Consider the following 18,516-nt stretch of genomic DNA (forward strand, 5'->3'; position numbering starts at 1 on the left):
TGTCCAATTTTTCCCCCTTCACCCCCCTCCACCAAGCCCAGCCCCCCATTTCCATAGTCAGTCCCCACACCATTGCCCATGTCCATGGGTCCTTCATACATGTTCTTTGACTAATCCCTTCACCTTCTTTCAATAAGTCCCCCTCTCCCCCCTCCCCTCTTACAGCTGTCAGTCTGTTCTATGATTCTATCCCTCTGGTTCTGTTTTGCTCATTAGTTTATGTTGTTCATTAGATTCCTCTTATAAGTGAGATCATATGGTATTTGTCTTTCAGCGACTGGCTTATTTCACTTAGCATAATAGTCTCTATTTCCATCCATTCTGTCGTGAAAGGTAGGAGTTCCTTCTTTCTTTCTGCTGCATAGTATTCCATTGTGTAAATGTACCACAGTTTTTTGATCCACTCATCTACTGATGGGAACTTAGGCTGCTTCCAGCACTTGGCTATTGTAAATAGTGCTGCTATGAACATGGGGGTACATAAATTCTTTTGAATTGGTGTTTTGGGATTCTTAGGGTATATTCCCAACAGTGGAATCATTGGGTCAAAAGGCAGTTCCATTTTTAATTTTTTGAGGAAATTTCATACTGTTTTCCACAGTGGCTGCACCAGTTTGCATTCCTGTTTTGCCTCTTGTTTTGGCATAATGTTCATCATATTGTATTAAAGCTACCTGTGTCTGCTTCCCAGGTCAACTGTGAGCTGTTTTAGAGGAAGGGTCCACATTATATCCTCTCTCTTTGCTGGTGTCTGATATCTGGCAAGGGTACCAGCTCCTTATGTACTCACTGCAGGAACCATAAAGTCAACATTCAAACCCCTTGTACAGTGTCAGATAGCTTCAGTAGCTTTGTTTATGTATATATGTATATGGGTATGCATGTTTGTATTTTTTCCTTAAAACTATTCCTGCGTAGATCCACACATTATTCAGTCTTAAAAACAAATGATGTTCTGACACAGGCTACAACATGGATGAACCTTGAAGACACTATGCTAAGTGAAGGAAGTCAGACACAAAAGGACAAACACTGTATGATTTCACTTCTGTCAGGCACCTAGAGTAGTCAAGTTTATAGAGACAGAAAGTAAAAGGGTGGTTGCCGGGGGTGTAGGTAAGGGAATGAGGAGTTAGTGCTTAATGAGGTGAGACTTTCACGTTGGGAAGATGAAGATTTCTGTGGATGGATGGTAGCGATGGTTGCACAGCAGTGTGAATGTATTTAGTGCCACTGAATTGTATGCTTAAAAATTGATAAAACGGTGCCCTGGCTGGTGTGGCTCAGTGGATTGAGTGCTAGCCTGTGACTCCAAAGGTCACAGGTTCGATTCCCAATCAGGGCACATGCCTGGGTTGCAGGCCAGGTCCCCAGTTGGGGGCATGTGAGAGGCAACCAGTCAATGTCTCTCTCACACATTGATGTTTCTCTTTCTTTCTCCCCCCCTTCCCTTCTCTCTAAAAATAAATAAATAAATAAAAATATATTAAACAGTTGATAAAATGGTAAATTTTATGTTATGTAAATTTTATCACATTAAGTAATGGATTCTATACAACCTATAATTCCTGAGTATCATCAAGACACGGGACCCATACCAGAAACTCAGCCCTAGAAGAAGCTATAGAAATGTCTTCTAGACAGTTTCAGCTCTTCCTTGGAAGCCTTCCTGAAAGAGCCACATGAGAGAAGTCACATACACACAGTGCGAGCTGCTTCACTTTCTCATCGTGTGCCACTCAGCCCCTGACCCTCTCCACGTGCTTTCCACTCCTGTGGCTTCCTGTGGCTGAGGCTCTGCCAACAGATTGCAACTGGGCAGAGCTCAAACGGTGCACCTTTCGCCCTCTGTGTGCTCTTTGCGGTGACCTTGGACTTGATAACACTAACTATGAAGTGGAGTGCCAAGGTGCCTGACCCCTTGGCTTGAAGGAACGAACACTGAACCAGGAGCTAGAAGCCTGGATTTGTGTCCCAGGTGTGTGCCCCACTATCTGTGGGAACTGGATCCGTTGTTTCATAACCATGTTCCACTTACTGTCCCCTACCTGTCACAAGTGCATTCTGAATTATACACTCATACAGGTGTGCTCTCCCACCCTTCTCCCCAGATTAAGACGAAAGCAGTCCCCGCTAACCTATGGTCTCTCTTACTGTGGTTTTAGTTACATGCAGTTAACTATGGTCCAAGAATATTAAATAAAATTTCCAGAAATAAGCAATCCGTAAGTTTTAAACCGCACGCCATTGTGAAGAACACAATGGACTCTCATGCTATCTGTTCCGTCCCTCCCGGGATGTGAATCATCCCTTTGTCTAGCGTCTCCACACTGCGTACACTCCCCACCCATGAGCCTCTTAGTAGCCGTCTCGGTTAGCAGAGCGACTGTTGTAGTATCACAGTGCCTGTGTTCACGTCATCCTTATTTTACAAAAATTATGGAATACGATCCTCAGATGGAGCACAACACAGCATTAAGGTCACCTGTGTGATCACCAAAGGATCACAACCTCTGCAGCAACACTTCAATGAGTTCAAAAGAAAGAGACAGCAACTTCTGATTACAGTGTTCTTTCAGCAAAAAAACCCAAAAACCCTTCAACGTTCAAGGATCCCCATCCATTGACATCACCTTTTCCTGGCGTCTAACCATCGACACTGTCATGGCCCCATGAGCCAGTTACCTGAAGCAGATGGTCCTCCTGATGCATCATCGGAAGGTAATTAGTAGCCTAATGCTACTTGACAAGGCCTGTGTTGTGCACTCACTTCATCTTGTCACGTAGGCATTGTATCATGTCACAGTCACAGGAAGGAGGGTGATTACAGTACGAGTATTTTTTGAGAGAGCCCATTCACATAACTTTTATTACAGTACTGTATATTCTTAAAATTGTTCTGTTTCATTATGAGTTATTGTTGTTAATCTGTTACTGTGCGTAACTTAGAAGTTGAACTTTGTCATAGGTAAGCATGTAGAGGAAAAACCCTAGTTGAACAGGGTTCAGTACTATCCATGGTTTCTGGCATCAGCTGGCAGTCTTTGGAATATATTCCCCTCTGAGAAGGTGGGACTGCTGTATTCACCATTCACCCATTGTGAATCAGTTTAATCCGATTGCAAGGGGCTCTTGGACAGTTTTGCCATATGTTGAAGGCAGTCTTAGAAGAGGTTGGGAGTGAGGGAGGCCGACAGGCCGAGGGGAGACTTTGCTAAGCTCCATGGCTTCTAGGAGCAGGGAAAAGGAGTCAGGAGCTAGGGAACTACCAGTCGAGTTAAAGGACTTTGCTGTTGTACAGGAATGTATCATGAAAACAATCTAAGCTGGAATGCCTTTGTGAGGTAGAGGACGGGGACCCTTCCTAGACTGAGTTTGATGTCTTGAGGAGAGGAAGGGGAGAGCAGGTGGATGTAGCTTGTGAGACATCTTCCCTAGTTGTGTATTTTCTGAGATCACAGCTATATTAGTTAGGATTTGTTTTAACCATGACTTATAGACCCCAAAACTAGTGGCTAAAAAGACAAGTTTATTTCTCAAATAAAGGAAGTTTATTAGTAAGCAGCCCAGGGCTGGTGTGACAGCACCGTGGTCATAAGGGGCTGAGGCTCCCACCAGCTTTTCACTCTGCCATCCTTAGGATGTGGTCCTCATCCTTATCCAGCCATCACCTCATAGTTTCAAACAACAGAACAGAAGAGAGGAAGGAACGCACCTCCCTCCCAAGACTTCCCAGAACTTCCTCCCATTACTTCAGCTTACTGGTTAGCTGTAACATAACGGTGTCTGACAAATGCCGTGTTTTAGCCTGGAAGCAGTATGCTAACGGAAAAACTGGGATTCTTTTAAGTTGAGAGAATTGGAGAGGAGTTATTTGGTACGCAGCTACCACAGCAGCCTGAAAGACAATAGCTGGCAAGGTCACTAGGAAATCCACTTCATTCCACCACACGTTCACTTAGCATTTATTGAGCAGTCGTAATGCAACAACCACTTTTACTTTAAAACTTTTAACTCCCTTTGATGTGTTGTGTATAAAGATAGCCCATTTTGTTTGTCTTACTCATTCAGCAAGTGTTTACTGCATGCCGGTCAGTGGCAAGCGTAGCACTGGAGGTGAAGAGATGTACGACAGAGCTTTTGAGCCTTCCCTTACTTTATCACCTTTGCCCCGGGGCAGAGATTTGTGCTGCTTACCCCAGCTGTACACACTCATGCTCTCAAAACAGCTGTAACCCACGCAGAAGGGGAAATCTCAATCATATCTTGTGGGGGAAGAGAGGAGGTCATAGCATTTTAGGCAACACTGGGAACCCAGAAAATATGGAATGCAGTGTGAATATCTATTGTTTCAAACTGAAGAGAGCTGTTTCCCTGAAAGGGAAAAAGATTTAGTACTAAGAATAGAGCAGGAGAAACATCAGCCCCAGTGCCTTCAGCTGAGAAATGAATTTCATTAGAGTCACAGTTATTGTCTATTGTCCCCATTGGTGGTTCTGGTTGGGCTGAGATCTGATCCGCACGTCAGTTCTCACAGTTGGCATTATTACTTCCCTTTGTGTAACTTTTGGGAAAAAATCCACTATGAATCAGATTTTGTTTTTAGTTCCCACCAAAGAGAGACTTTTTTTTTTTTTTTTAATACAATGAGAACAGACTGAGACTTAGATCAAAATACTTAGGTCACAATGGAGTATCTTTCAGGAATACTGTCGAGTCCTCGGCCTTTCATTGTTTCTGAGTCTGTAATCGTGTGACTGTTCCTGTCCTGATTTAGAACAGAGTGCACCTGCTGCCTAAAGCCTTTGACTTCCTTTAACTCAGCCTTCTTTAGTTTTTTGTTTTTCTTATGAAATTTACAAACCTCAGATTTATTACTGGGTGCTTCCCAGTCAATGGAACACATAAAAGTGTCAAACTTCAAAGGAACACCCAATTTCCTAATTCCCAGTCTTGCTTGTTTTTACTGCCGAAGTTTGGATCTTCAGCATTTCCAGAGATTCCATGAGCAATCAGATAGTCTTCCAGAATTTTCTTCCTTTAAGTTACCCATAAAGAAACTAATATTTTAAAAATTGTGGTTAAAAAAGCACATAAAATTTACAATTTTAAGTGTATAGTTCAGTAATATTAAATATATTCACATTGATGTGGAAAAGCTCTCCAGATTATTTTTTATCTTGCAGAACTAAAACTATACCCATTACATGACAACACAACTCCATTTCCTCCCTCCCCCGGCCCCTGATAACCACCATTCTACTTCCTGTTTCTATGAATTTAACTACTTTACATACTTCATATAAATGAAATCATACAGTATTTGTCTTTTGTGACTGGCTTATTTCACTTAGCGTAATGTCCGCCATGTTCATCCAGTTGCAGCCTATGACAGGGTTTCCTTCCTTTTTAAGGCTGAATAACATTCCATTGTATGTATGTGCCACATTTTGTTTAGCCATTCATCTGTGATGGACACCTGAGTTGCTTTTACCTCTTGGCTACTGTGAATAACGCTGCTGAGGACACGGGAGTGCAGATATCTCTTTGAGACCCTGCTTTCAATTCTTTTGGATATATACCCAGAAGTGTGATGGCTAGATCATGTGGTGGCTCTATTTTTAACTTTTGGAGGGAGCTCCACATTCTTTTCCTCTTTCAGTTTTAATACAGAGACACGTAAATCTTGACCTCTGCCGATTCTGACGTGTACAGCAAGGAAACACTGATGTTTTTGGAAGACACTGAGAAAAAAAGGGTGGAGCAGAATTTATATCAAATCGAAACTAGCCAAATGAAGTTATAGCAAAGCCACAGCAGGGAGCCTTTCATTTTGCTATCAGACTCTTGAAAGTTTTCAATCTGATTGTCACTTCTCTATACTATTTTTGGCCTTCTCTCATTAAACCTCATTTTCCTGTATTGGAATGAGTTTTCAGATCAAGAAGAATTAGAGATCCTTTTTATTCTCTCCTAGCTCTTTAATTGTTAGGCAGGTGAAGGAAAACTAGACGGAAATCAGCCCCTGCCTGCGCACCATTATATACATATTTTTATGGTTACATGTGCTTTTGGACAGACAGTGCTGGCCAATTGATGTCAAGCACTGCTGTGCTACACCTTTACACCAGATGACCACACACACACACACACACACACACACACACTCTGCATCCCATCTCATAAACACTCTTAATTTTGAACATTTATTTTGTCCTAGGGTGACCCAGGCATCAGTACTTTTGTAAAGCACCTCAAGGCCGAGAACCATGGCGCCAAAGAGAAAAAGCAGATTGCTACTGCTTTCCCCCCAGCAGCACGATTTGTAAATTTACCAGTTTTCAGTGGAATGAATTGCGGTGTCATTTTGGTTAATAAACTTTTATCAGTTTCAGGTGTACAATTCTACAATACATTATCTGTATGTTGTATTGTGTGTTCACTACCCCAAGTCAAGTTTCCTTCCATCATATTTATTCCCCCTTTACCCTCTCCTACCTCCCCCACCCCGTTTCCCTCTGGTGACCACCACACTGTTGTCTGTGTCTGTGAGTTTGTTTTCTTTGTTCATTTTTGCTCTCTGCTTTATATCCCACATATCAGAGAAATCATGGTTCTTGTCCTTTTCCATCTGACTTATTTTGGTTACCATTTATATTAAAAAAAACAACACACTTCCATTTCAGAGTTAAAGTACCACGTAATCTGTATAATCTGTGACATTTACGGCCTGACAGATATAATAGGTATCCTTCAAGGACAAGAAAGAACAAATGCTCCGGTACATTTACAAAATAGAATACGACTCAGCCATAAAAAGGTAGAAATCTTAACCGTTTGTGACAGCTTGCCTGACCTGGAGAGCATCATAGTAAGTGAAATGTCAGTCAGAGAAAGACAAATACCATATGATTTTACTCATATGTGGAATCTAATGAACAAACTGAACTAACAATATAGAAACAGACTCATAGATAGCAGATGACAGCTGTCATAGGGGAGGGGTGTTGCGGGGCTGGGTGAAAAAAGATGAAGGGATTAAGCAAAAAAACAAAACAAAAAACCACACACATATAACTCATAGACACAGATAGCAGAATGGTGATCACCAGAGGGAAAGGGAGTGGGGGAGGTAGAAGAGAGTAAAGGGGGGATAAATGGTGATGGAAGGAGAGTTGACTTGGGGTGCTGAACACACAGTACAGCATACAGATGATGTGTGCAGAATTACACACCTGAAACCTGTGTGTTTTATTAACCAATGTCACCCCAATAAAGTCAATAAAAAGGAAAAATAGATTCTAAAAATACTCAGCTTCCTTAAAAAAAAAGAAAGAAAAAGAGAGAGAAAGGAAGAAAGAAAGAAACGAAAGAAAGAAAGGAAGAAAGAGAAAGAAAGAAAGGAAAGAAAAAAAGAAAGAAAGAAAGAAAGAAAGGAAGAAAGGAAAGAAAAAGAAAGAAAGAAAGGAAAGAAAGAAAGAAAGGAAGAAAGGAAAGAAAAAGAAAGAAAGAAAGAAAGAAAGAAAGAAAGAAAGAAAGAAAGAAAAAGAAAGAAAGAAAGAAAGAAAGAAAGAAAGAAAGAAAAAGAAAGGAAGGAAGGAAGGAAGGAAGGAAGAAAGGAAAGAAAGAAAGAAAGAAAGAAAAGAAAGAAAGAAAGAAAAAGAAAGAAAGAAAGAAAGAAAAAGGAAGGAAGGAAGGAAGGAAAGAAAGAAAGAAAAGAAAGAAAGAAATAAAGAAAGAAAGAAAGAAAGAAAGAAAGAAAGAAAGAAAGAAAGAAAAAAAACAAACGGATAAAATGTGTGTACTGTAAGTCGGTATGTCCACTGAGGGTTCCCACACGATCTGCTTCTAGTGAATGCTTGTGACTCACTGTCCCTGGAATGTTTCCCCTTATAATTCTTTTTCACAGTCAGCCTCCTGGTCTCCGTCCACCTTTGATGTTTAACTGCCTAACCTTGTGGTTCATTTCCTGTTATTTGCGACTTTGGATTTAAACACGCACGCAGATGAAGTCAAAGCAAATGAAAAGCTCAGGTCAGCTATCTTGTTAGGGGTCACAGCTGCGTTTCTGGAAGGGCCCAGGGTAACCACTGGCTTGTCCCCCCTCCCTCCTGAATAGAGGCCGCTCCTGTGGAGGCAGTCACCAAGGTTGGCCAAAGTCTCTCAGACAGTGCTATCTGCATGAGTGCTTTGTTTTTCTCTGCTGAATCACATATTTTGTTGCTTGGGAAATGTATTTGATGAAGCTCAAGTGGATAATTTATTCCAGTTTACTCAGCATGTTGGGCCTTGTCCTTGAACATCCTTTATCCCTCAGACACTGGGAATACTGATACGGTGCAAATTTCCTAAATTTGCTTGTTGGTTGGTGGGGCAGGGACGGTGGAATGAAGAGGAGGTATTACAGGCAGTTAGTTTTCTAATGCAGAATGTAGAGTAAGAGGTACTTGCCTTCACTGCGATTTATAACTCAGCTCAGAATTCCAAGGCCATAAACTTGAACATCCACCTCACAGATTGGTTGGGGAGATGAAAGAAGATAATGTAAGTTGTGCCCAGGAAATGTTTCTTAAGCAGCTACCTAGTGTGATCAGTTAGTATAAAAAAAACATTCTGCTTTTAGTTTACTTCCTGTCATTGGAAAAGAATTGAACAAGTGTTACCTGTGACCCTACTACATGCCAGGGTCGTGCTGTACATGATGGCAGGACATACATGGGGAGAATAGCTACCCTGGTGTGATAGATTCAGTGACAGGAGGCTGTCTGTAAGCAGAGGCTATGGTTTGAGTTTGAGCGGGGCCTGATCCCCATGGGCTGGGATAGAGCTTGAGCTGGGAGATCAAGGGTAGAAAAGGAGAAAGACAAATGCCATATGCTCTCACTCATCTGTGGAATCTAATGAACAAAATAGGACCAGAGGCGTGCATACATGGAACAGACTAACAGATATCAGGGGGCGGGGAGGGTGGACTGGAGATTAGCCCAAGAACATATATGCATATATGCATAGCTCCATGGCCCATGGACACAGACAGCAATGTGGTGAAGGTGGGTGGGGTGGGTGGAGGGGGACAAAGGGAGGGAAATGGAGGACATCTGTAGTAGTGTCAACAATAAGAAAAATGGGTGGAAAAAAAAAAAGAAAAATGCGTGGAGAATGAGTAGAAATGCCAGGAAGAAGAAACACCTCAAACCACTGTGCCATTCCCTCAGTGCTTGGCTCCGATTCCCACAGGCCTTGGCTGCACTTTGCAGCAGGTGCTCCCTCAAGGCACTGAAGATGGCAGCCAACAGCCCCGGGCTGCCGCCTTCAGCCAGTGCATGATCTGGAACCAGGAGCTGTGAACACACGGGTGCACCCAGCCCTGAGCCAACTCCTGGGGTTGCGGCAGTTTGGAGAGAGGCGGGGCATCATGACTAATAATCTTACCTGGACACCGGGACCACATAGGTAGAAGGGAAGTTCTGCAAATAAACAAAAGAAGAGAAATGGGGAGTGGGCTGAGCCAAAATTGTAGCTACTACAGGCCACGATATTTGCAATTCTAATTTTCTGCTTTCCAGACAGGAGACAAAGTCCAGACTATTCCACAAACAAACAAACAAACAGAAAGCAAACAACCCTCTATGTAGCCCTTCGGTACTGTACAGGATGGCTACATTACCGTCACTGTCACACAGAACCCTACACAGGACACTTAACAAACGTCCGGTATATTGCTTACCTGTGCGCCCTGCGGCTCAGTAGCCTTTCTGTCTGATTTCTCACAACCCCCGTATCCCCTTGCTCTTTTCCTCTTCCCTGCTTGCAAATCATGTGATTCTATTTTTAAATGTTTTCTCTTTCTCCTCATCTTCCTGATCCTTTAGGCTTCCCACCATATCCTCTTTTGAACTTTTTCTAAAACAAAACACTAAGAATGAAGAAATCTTCCCCAAAGTTGCTAGGATGTTGTAGGCAGCGTATAGAGGGAGAAGTGGGACTGTTACTCCTGGAGCCACCCCCAGACTTCACTCTAAGAGTCTAGGCGGGAGTGTGCAGATTGTGATGATGTTGTGATTCTGCTTTCAAAAAGAAAGAAGTTTGGCCCTGGCTGGTGTGGCTCAGTGGATTGAGCACCAGCCTGTGAACCAAAAGGTCACCGGTTCAATTCCCAGTCAGGGCACATACTGGGGTTGCAAGTTAGCTCCCCAGTTGAGGGTGTGCGAGATGCAACCAATCGATTTTTCTCTTACACATCGAGGTTTCTCTCCCTCTCTTTCTCCCTCCTTCCCCCCCTCTCTAAAAATAAGTAAGTAAAATCTAAAAAAAATTTTAAAAAGCCCTGTCTGATGTGCCTCAGTGGATTGAGCACCAGCCTGTGAACTGAAAGGGCACTGGTTCAAAAGCTCACTGGTTTGATTCTTGGTCAGGGCACATGCCTATGTTGTAGGGCATGCCCCCCGTTGGGGGCGTGTGAAAGACAACCAATGGATGTTTCTTTCCCTCTCTTTCTCCCTCTCCCTCACTTCTTATTTCTCTAAAAATAATCAAAATCTTTTAAAAAGTTAAAAACATAAAAAAAGAAAGAAGTTAGGTACGAATCTCCCCTGGCTGGTGTGGCTCATTTGGGATTTCCAGTCAGGGCACATACCCAGGTTACAGGTTTGATCCTCAGTAGGAGTGTGTATGAGAAGGCAACCAACTGATGTTTCTCTTTCACATCCCTGTTCTCATTCTCTCTCTTCCTTTCTCCCTCTCTTCCTTTGTCCCCTCCTCTCTAAAAGCAATGAAAAACTGTTCTTGGGTGAAGATAAAATAAATAAATAAATACAAACAAACTAAAAAAAAAAAGTTAATCACAAATCCAACAGCATCAGCCAGAATAGCTTCAAAATTTGATCTTCCATATAAACACTCATATTAAAAGATCATGTTTGTCAATCAGAAAAATATAATCTCTTCCTAAACTTCTAAAATACTCCGGAAGACATATTTGATACACTATTACTCAAATATGCATAAATACGTTTTACATTTTCTTTGTTTATTTTCAGTAGTCAAACAGCAAAGGCAACGGTTTGTCGAAGTTCTGAAGATACTGTTTCCGTAACAGGAAATGAAACTGCTGGTGTTCCACAGAGCAGACAAGTACTGAATTTCATGAAGAAATGACGCCGATTCACCACAAGAAAATGGTCTTAAGCATAATCAACTGAACATTTGTGTGTAAGTGTTTTTAAAATTGTTACCTTAAAGAAATCGGATTCCTTTATAGAAAGTCATGTAATGGTGTGATCCAGAAGTTCAAATATATTTTGTGAATTTCTGAGTTACATGCTGATTAGAAAACCCAAATGTCACGACCATTTAACATTTTGGGGCAGAACAGTTGGAGCTGGAAGTGGGAAGAGAAGTCATTGTAAAATTTTAAGAGCAAAGCAACATCTGGCCATATATGCAACTTACTGTTTTCTTGAGAGTCTGATTCTTTGGTGAACTGTTTATATGTTTGCTTTAACTCAATTAGGAAGTTGTGTAGTTTTACACAGCATCAAAGGTTTGTTTTGTTTTAAAAACTACTTTGTTGGCTGATTGCTTAGTTTACCTTACAAGCTTCCAAATTACTTCTAAAATTATAGTTTGTAATTCTTAAAAAAAAAAAAAAAACACAAACGCTTACCCAAGGATATGTTTATTAATTTTAGAGAGTGAGAGAGAAACATCAATCAGTTGCCTCCCATACATGCCCCAACTGGGGATCAAACCCACAACTTTTTGGTGCATGGGACAATGCTCCACGCAACTGAGCCACCCAGCCAGGGCTATAGCTTGTTGTTCTTGCAATGTATGCTTCATCACTTTGCTCACCTTACTCTGATGACTTATGAGAGTAACTGGGAAGTGGAATATGAGAATTCCCAGCCTCCCTTACCACTAACGAATGCCGTGGGACACATCCCGGCCAACGAAATGTAGGTGCAAGTGCTGGGAGATGGCTTTCTTCAGAACTAAAAAAAAGGCCAAGCTGTATGAGGACAGGCTGTGTATTTTACGCTGTGCCTTCCCCCTCTCCCTCTGTAAAAAAATGGACACCCTGCTTGGAGGTGCTGGAAGTGACACTTACGCTGATTTCTGAGGGAGAGTAGGTGTTAATGAGGCGAAGGGGAACAGGGGTCTTCAAGAAATTATTTGTAAGAAAGAATGATTGAAGGACTGGCTATCTGATATGTCTATCTTGGAATTGCCAAAGCCTGCTCAGTGAGTGAGGGGCCATTCTCGCCCCTGTGGCACAAGGAAGGAATTGGGTGACAACAAAGAGACAGCTTCTGACTGGAAGCTAGCTGAGCGTTATTGTAAGTGGAGCTTTCTAAAAATGATTTGAGCTACCGTGTAGGTAGTAATTTCCCCATTACCAAATGTGTTGAAGCAGATGCTGACTGACACCCACCCAGGAACCGTGGAAGCTCCCGAGTCCTGTATTAGTGGAGGGATTGCACTGTTTCAGTTTCATTCAAACATTTTTGCTTGAATATGCCCTAAAAGAATTTTGAACACTTGTGTAGCCCCTTACACATTTTATTTTGTCTTTCAAATGTTTTGATTTAAAATTTTCCCCTCAACTTCAAACTGATTTATCCATAAAATCATAAATTACACTGCTGCAAAGAATGTGATTTCTGGTGTACTGTACATTATGCACACACTTTAAATCTATTGTTATTGCTTCAAAATCTCGGCACAGCTCATTTAGCTCATTCAATTAATGGAAAATGCCTGCTCTATAACCTAACGAACGGCAGAGCCAGTCCCCACTGTCAAACCAATCAACCCAGTCAAACTAACCTTTAAAGAATTAGTCAAAATGTTAGCCCTCTCTCTGCTCACTAAACAATGGTGTACCTAAAACTGATATGATTCTTGCCCTTGTAGAGCTTGTGCTTTAACAGGAGAGACACGTGTTAACCAAAGTACTTCACAAATAAATATTATATCACACTGGGAAGAGTGCAGTGAAGGAGGTGTTAGTGGAATGTATAATAGGAGGTGGGTGTTCTGGGAGGGCTTCCTGGAGGAAGTGGCATTTAAGCCAAAAGCTGAAAGAAGGGAAATGGAAAAATTTAAAGAAAAATCTGACTTCATTTTTCAATTCAAATAAACATGAAATAGTATCTCACTTCTGTTTCTAATACTCAGATAAAGCAGTTTGTCACCTGGATAAAGTAAGTTGCCATTTTTGTCATTATCCCTTTTCTTTTTTTTTTTTTTTTTTTAACCAAAGATCTTTTTTTTTCAGATCTTGAGAGAGAAAATTATCCCAAATCTAATCTGGGATCGAACTGTTAGGTCTAATGTAATTTGCCATCCTCTTCTGAGTGATAATCAACAATCCTAATACAATATTGGAGCATTCTCTTTGTGGGAAGTTCTGGTTACTCCCAGATGACTGACTGCTAACATTCTTTAACCTTTATTGTACCACTTATATCTCTACTTAAAAGAGGATCTTTGAATTGCCTTTGCTCAGGAGCCTCTTTCTTTGTGGAGTTTGAAATAAAACCTTGGTTTGTGCTCCTAAGCAATCTGAGAAGCTGGTGAAGGGGAACAGAATATATCACCCCAAAATATGCTCTTTGACATCAGGATTATCCTGAGCTGGTTGTTTTTTAAGAACCAGCAGACAGAGGGGAATTTCTAAAAACTTGAGTACAGGTTATTACCCTTTTGTAAGAAATATGTGTCTCCCTCTCTGTCAGGGTGTCTTCTTCTCTGTACCAGGAAGAGGATGACTCTAAATCTCTAGAAGATCTTATCAGTGGAGAAGGCAAGGACTTGCAGATACATAACAACGTTACCCTTGTTTACTGTGTTTTTCCTGCTAAGCTTCCGTAACTGACTCTCCACCCCAACATCTTCTGTGTTTAGCTAGGGCTAGTATCAAAGGTGGAGGCCTGGATCATTTTGGGGAGTTATTCAGTTTTCCTGGGCCTCCCCCATGTATACAGGCAGTATATATGTTAATTTAACTTGTTCACTTTTCTCCTATTAATCTGTCTTTAATTATAGGGTGGTCTCAGCCAAGAACATAGAAGGGTAGAGAGAAAATTATTTTTTCCTCCATGACATTGAGTTAGCTCAGGGAACTATTCCTTCAGCAGCTATACATTCCTGAATTATTCTTTGGTTTGGTGCCCAGAAGTTTTTACACATTAAAGTAGCATGTTCTACTAAGATTCAGGGTGGATGAGCCATACACCTTTTTTTGTTTAGGCAAGTGGTAGAAGGGTAATTATGAAAGGGGAGATGGGCAGAGGGAACCGAATCTGACCCCTTCACCTCAAGAGCTTTGTCAGGCTGATTATTTCCAGAAAGAGCATGTATGGAATTTGAGGTTTGGAAACCAAGTTCCTAAAACTCAGTCCTCTGGAAAATTCTATATACATCAAGTGGCAAATGTTTCCCAGTTTGAAGGCCTTCAACTAGGTGATTCTTGTATGCTTGTGGCAGAGGCTTACATGAATGACCGTAGAGAGTGACTTATCAGAGATCATTTCAAGAGGCTATTCTAAGGACTCTTGGACAGAGGCCCCTGGGGCAGCATCCTACAACTTTTCGAGTTTCCTCAAAGACCATTCTTCTTAGTGGCTCTTTTGAGGACAGAGTGATTATTATTCAGGGGCTAGTGTTGCAGAAAGATCATGTGGTGCTTTAGTCTGAAATGCAGGCCTGGATGAAATAAACTAGAAAGAAACAGAAACTATTCTGAATGTGTCCCCTACGGGTCAGAGAGAGCATTTGATACCTAAGGGTTTGGTTTCAAAGCTAAGTCTCAAATAACAGTCATTTGAACTAAGAAATTGTGTATATTTCATTGGCAGAAAAACATGTTCTTTTTAAAAAAATACTTCTGGTTTTGTCTTATCATTCATAAATGTCAACTTCGAATTTTCACTTCCTTTCTTGATCCAAATCTCAGGAAGATATTCTTTCCTACAAGTCATTACCAGGAAATACCTAGGTTTTAAAATGTACACTTTGCTTTTTCCCACTGAGTTGTATTAAGAAAGAATAATAAACTTAATGAAATTCAAACCTAGGACAATATACCCGGAAAAATACTAACACAATAACCTGGGTTGCAAAACTTGTTTAGCAAGTTTCAGCTGGAGGTTAATTAAAACCTGCTGGGAAACCTCTTAAATCACAGACTGGAATGAAAACCACACACACCACCACCACCTAGATTATTCCCTCAGGAGTTTTCTCCTCACCACTCCCTTGGATTTTGGGGGAGCATTTCCCCAGAGTTCCACCTGGTCTCTCACCCAAGACCACAATGTCTGTGACCATGGGTGTCGGTGACCATGGCCCAACCCTTTCCCTCCTATGGGGGAGGAGAAAATGTCCCCTTTCTCTTCTTAGTGCTTCTGGCTGGTTGAGTAATTAAGATGACATGAGACAGATTAACAGGAGAAAATAACTGAATTAATTTTCTTGAGAACATGGGGCCTGAGTGTAACTGGGCAGCCTGGGGACTGGCTGCTTGCTGCCATGCACAAGCATGACACAGAAATAGGTGAGGAAGAGAAGAGGTTTTTATTAACAGGGTTCCCAATTAGGGGGACCTGAGGTCTCCCCTGATTCAAGCCATTCTCTTCCGCAAAACACAGAAATCCTCTTGTTCCCAGAAAGACTGAAATCCAAACCCATGCCCAGAAGTCCCCCATGATTCCTTATCTGTCCTTTTGGAGCCCCAGGTGGCTACATGAACGCGTGTCCATCTCTCCAGCTTTCAGGCTCGCTCTCCGGCGCGCACGTGCGGATTCCAGCGCCACCATCGCCTCGTGCGGTTTCCTCTCTCCCACCCCACACCTCCAGGGTCTGGGGTGAGCTGCCAGATCACTCCAGCCTGTCATGCAGGGGAAGCTCCCGAGAAACTTTCCCAGCCCCCGGTGTCCGTGCGCCGCTCTCAGCCGGGGAGAGAGGAAGCAGCCCAGGCCCCCTTACTGTATGGCGCAGGGCTGCAGCGCCCTGCTGGCTAGCCGCTGGCCGGCGGGGCGCATGTCCTGCATGCAGGCCTGCTCCAGACTGTGGGAGCAGGGCAAGGCGAGGGCCGTGAGCGGGGGGCCCAGAGCCTCACAGGGTCCCACAAACACCCTGCGCCGTACCCTGGCTGGGGGCAAGAGGCGAGGAAGAGAGAGTACTGCGTGTGTTGTTTTCAAGTCTCGACCCACAAACTCATGCACGAAGGACCGTCTGACTTTTCAGTCAACGTACCCTAACGCCTGCCATGTCTGTCAGACCCACACCCCCGCCCCAGGGAGCAGAAGTTTCCCAGCAGGGCACAGCGGCACAAGCGTCTTGGCCTGAGGCGGCATGTCCAGGCCCTCACAGCCCGCATAGGCTCTGTGTAAGCTCCCTCCAGCTGTGTCACGAGCCACCAGTTGTTTACCCTCCCCCGGGGTATAGGGTAAGGAAGCCTACTTTGAAGGCTGTGGCTTCAATCCACCGCCTCTGGGTTTCCTGCACCCGCCTCCGTCTGTGGGGGAGGTGCTGTCGCTGGCGCCACTGCTGGGGTCCCTTGCCTGCTCCCCAGCTATCTGGCCAGACCTACCCTGTTACATGAGGACCAATCAGGCAGTTGCTTATATGCCATCTTGAGCTAAGGAGATGGGATGGGGTGTGGTTTGGGACTTAAGAAGGGGGAAGTCAACTCACATGGAAGTGAAAAGCAAATGTTTGGTAAACAAATGTTTGCTGGGCCATCTTTAACAAGGGGACTTTGCTCAAAAGAGCCTTGCTAGGGTCCTCCCTGTCTTTTACACTAGTTGAAGTTAAACTATCTTTATCTATAATGATAGCTACCTTCCTGGAGCAGGTCCTCCATCTAAATTCTCTTAGGCAGTTGGGACTAAGGGAGAACGTTGAAGGTTCTTTTCATTCTTTGTTTCGTTTTTTTTTTTTTAAGATTTTATTTATTCATTTCCAGAGAGAGGGCAAGGGAGTGAGACGAGAAAAACATCGATGTCGGAAATAAACATCGACTGGTTGCCTCTCGCACACCCCCAACCAGGGACCTGGCCTGCAACCCAGGCATGTGCCCTGACCAGGAATGGAACCAGTGAACTTTCGGTTCACAGCTGGCACTCAACCCACTAAGCCACACTGGCCAGGGCTTCAGTCTTTGTTTCTTAAAAATAACCAGCTTGCCCTGACTGGTGTGGCTCAGTTGGATGGGCGTCATTCAGCAAAGTGAAAGGTGGCCGGTTCGATTCCTGGTCAGGGCATATGTGAGAGGCAACCGACCGATGTTTCTCCTTCACAGTGATGTTTCTCTCCCTCTCTTTCTCTTTCCTCCTCTCTCTAAAAATAAATAAATAAAATCTGTTTTTCAAAAAAGTAACCTGCTTAAAATAATCAACATCCCAAAGAGGCATATTTCGGTGTCAGAAACTCTGCTCCCCTTCACTCCCATTGCAGGGAAGGAGCAGTGGGACAGCGGGTAGGCGGCCCCTCCTTAGCAGGTGTGACACACTGCATGTGGACACTATTCCTTGAACATTCCAGCTCCTCTGGGGGTGGGGTGGTGTTGGGATCAGGGACTGAGGGGTTGTAAGAATTTTCTCCAGTGTTTCATGTTTTAAGGTGAGTTGGGTGACTATTGTGAGCAAGAGAGCAGAAAGAGGAGCCAAAGGCAGAATGGGAGAGGTAAGAAATGCTAGTTTGACGTTTTTAACTGGCCTATAAGAGACTGTTGAACTGGCCGAACATTCTGGAACATCAGCTGTCTATTCTTTCATAAGTTCCTCAGGGTTGCCGCTATTATTGATTTTGTCCAGGCTTGTTTAGAGTGATTGTCAGGTAACTCTGCTGGTGGATAAGTATCTGGAAGATGGGCTGGAAACAAGGCCGGGGTATAATTATAACATAATGTTTTAACAACATTGCACAAGACTGCCTCAGTACTATGTGCCAGAGTACACAGCGACCGTCTGGCTGACAGACATTTGGATGGTGATTAGTGTTGGATCATGTCCTGAAATCAGGCTTGAAGCCAAAAAACTGGAAAATGATTTTTGTTTTTCAACTCCTTGGAGGCCCATGTGGAAAATTTAGGAGAGCAAAATTTTGTTTCTAGTAACAGAACTCAATATAATATGAGGAAGAGAAAGGAAAGTGGGGTGGTTCTTGAACCTGAACCACTGGCCTTGCTTTGAAGCTGGTCTTCTGTGGAGAAGTTGAATTTTCTTGCAGAGCTGGCTGAGAAGTGAGGCAGGGAGCAGGTAATAGGAAGCCCACTTCTCCCCTGGTTCCTCCAAACGTAACCGAAGCACAGGCAAGGCCTTTTCCAGGTGACAAAGAAACAGTCAGCCCCGGAGCACTAGCAGTATTAACGACTGAAGGCCACTGTGTCTGGTTAAACTACACAGAGTTGCATTGTGGTTCATGATGAGTATGTGGAGTCCCACTGTCCAGTTCAAATCTCAACCCCATTACCTCTGGTTGTATAACATAGAATAAGTTACTTCACCC

The sequence above is a fragment of the Furipterus horrens genome, unplaced genomic scaffold (assembly GCF_987537825.1).
Source record: "Furipterus horrens unplaced genomic scaffold, mFurHor1.1.pri manual_scaffold_17, whole genome shotgun sequence".
Lineage (NCBI taxonomy): Eukaryota > Metazoa > Chordata > Mammalia > Chiroptera > Furipteridae > Furipterus > Furipterus horrens.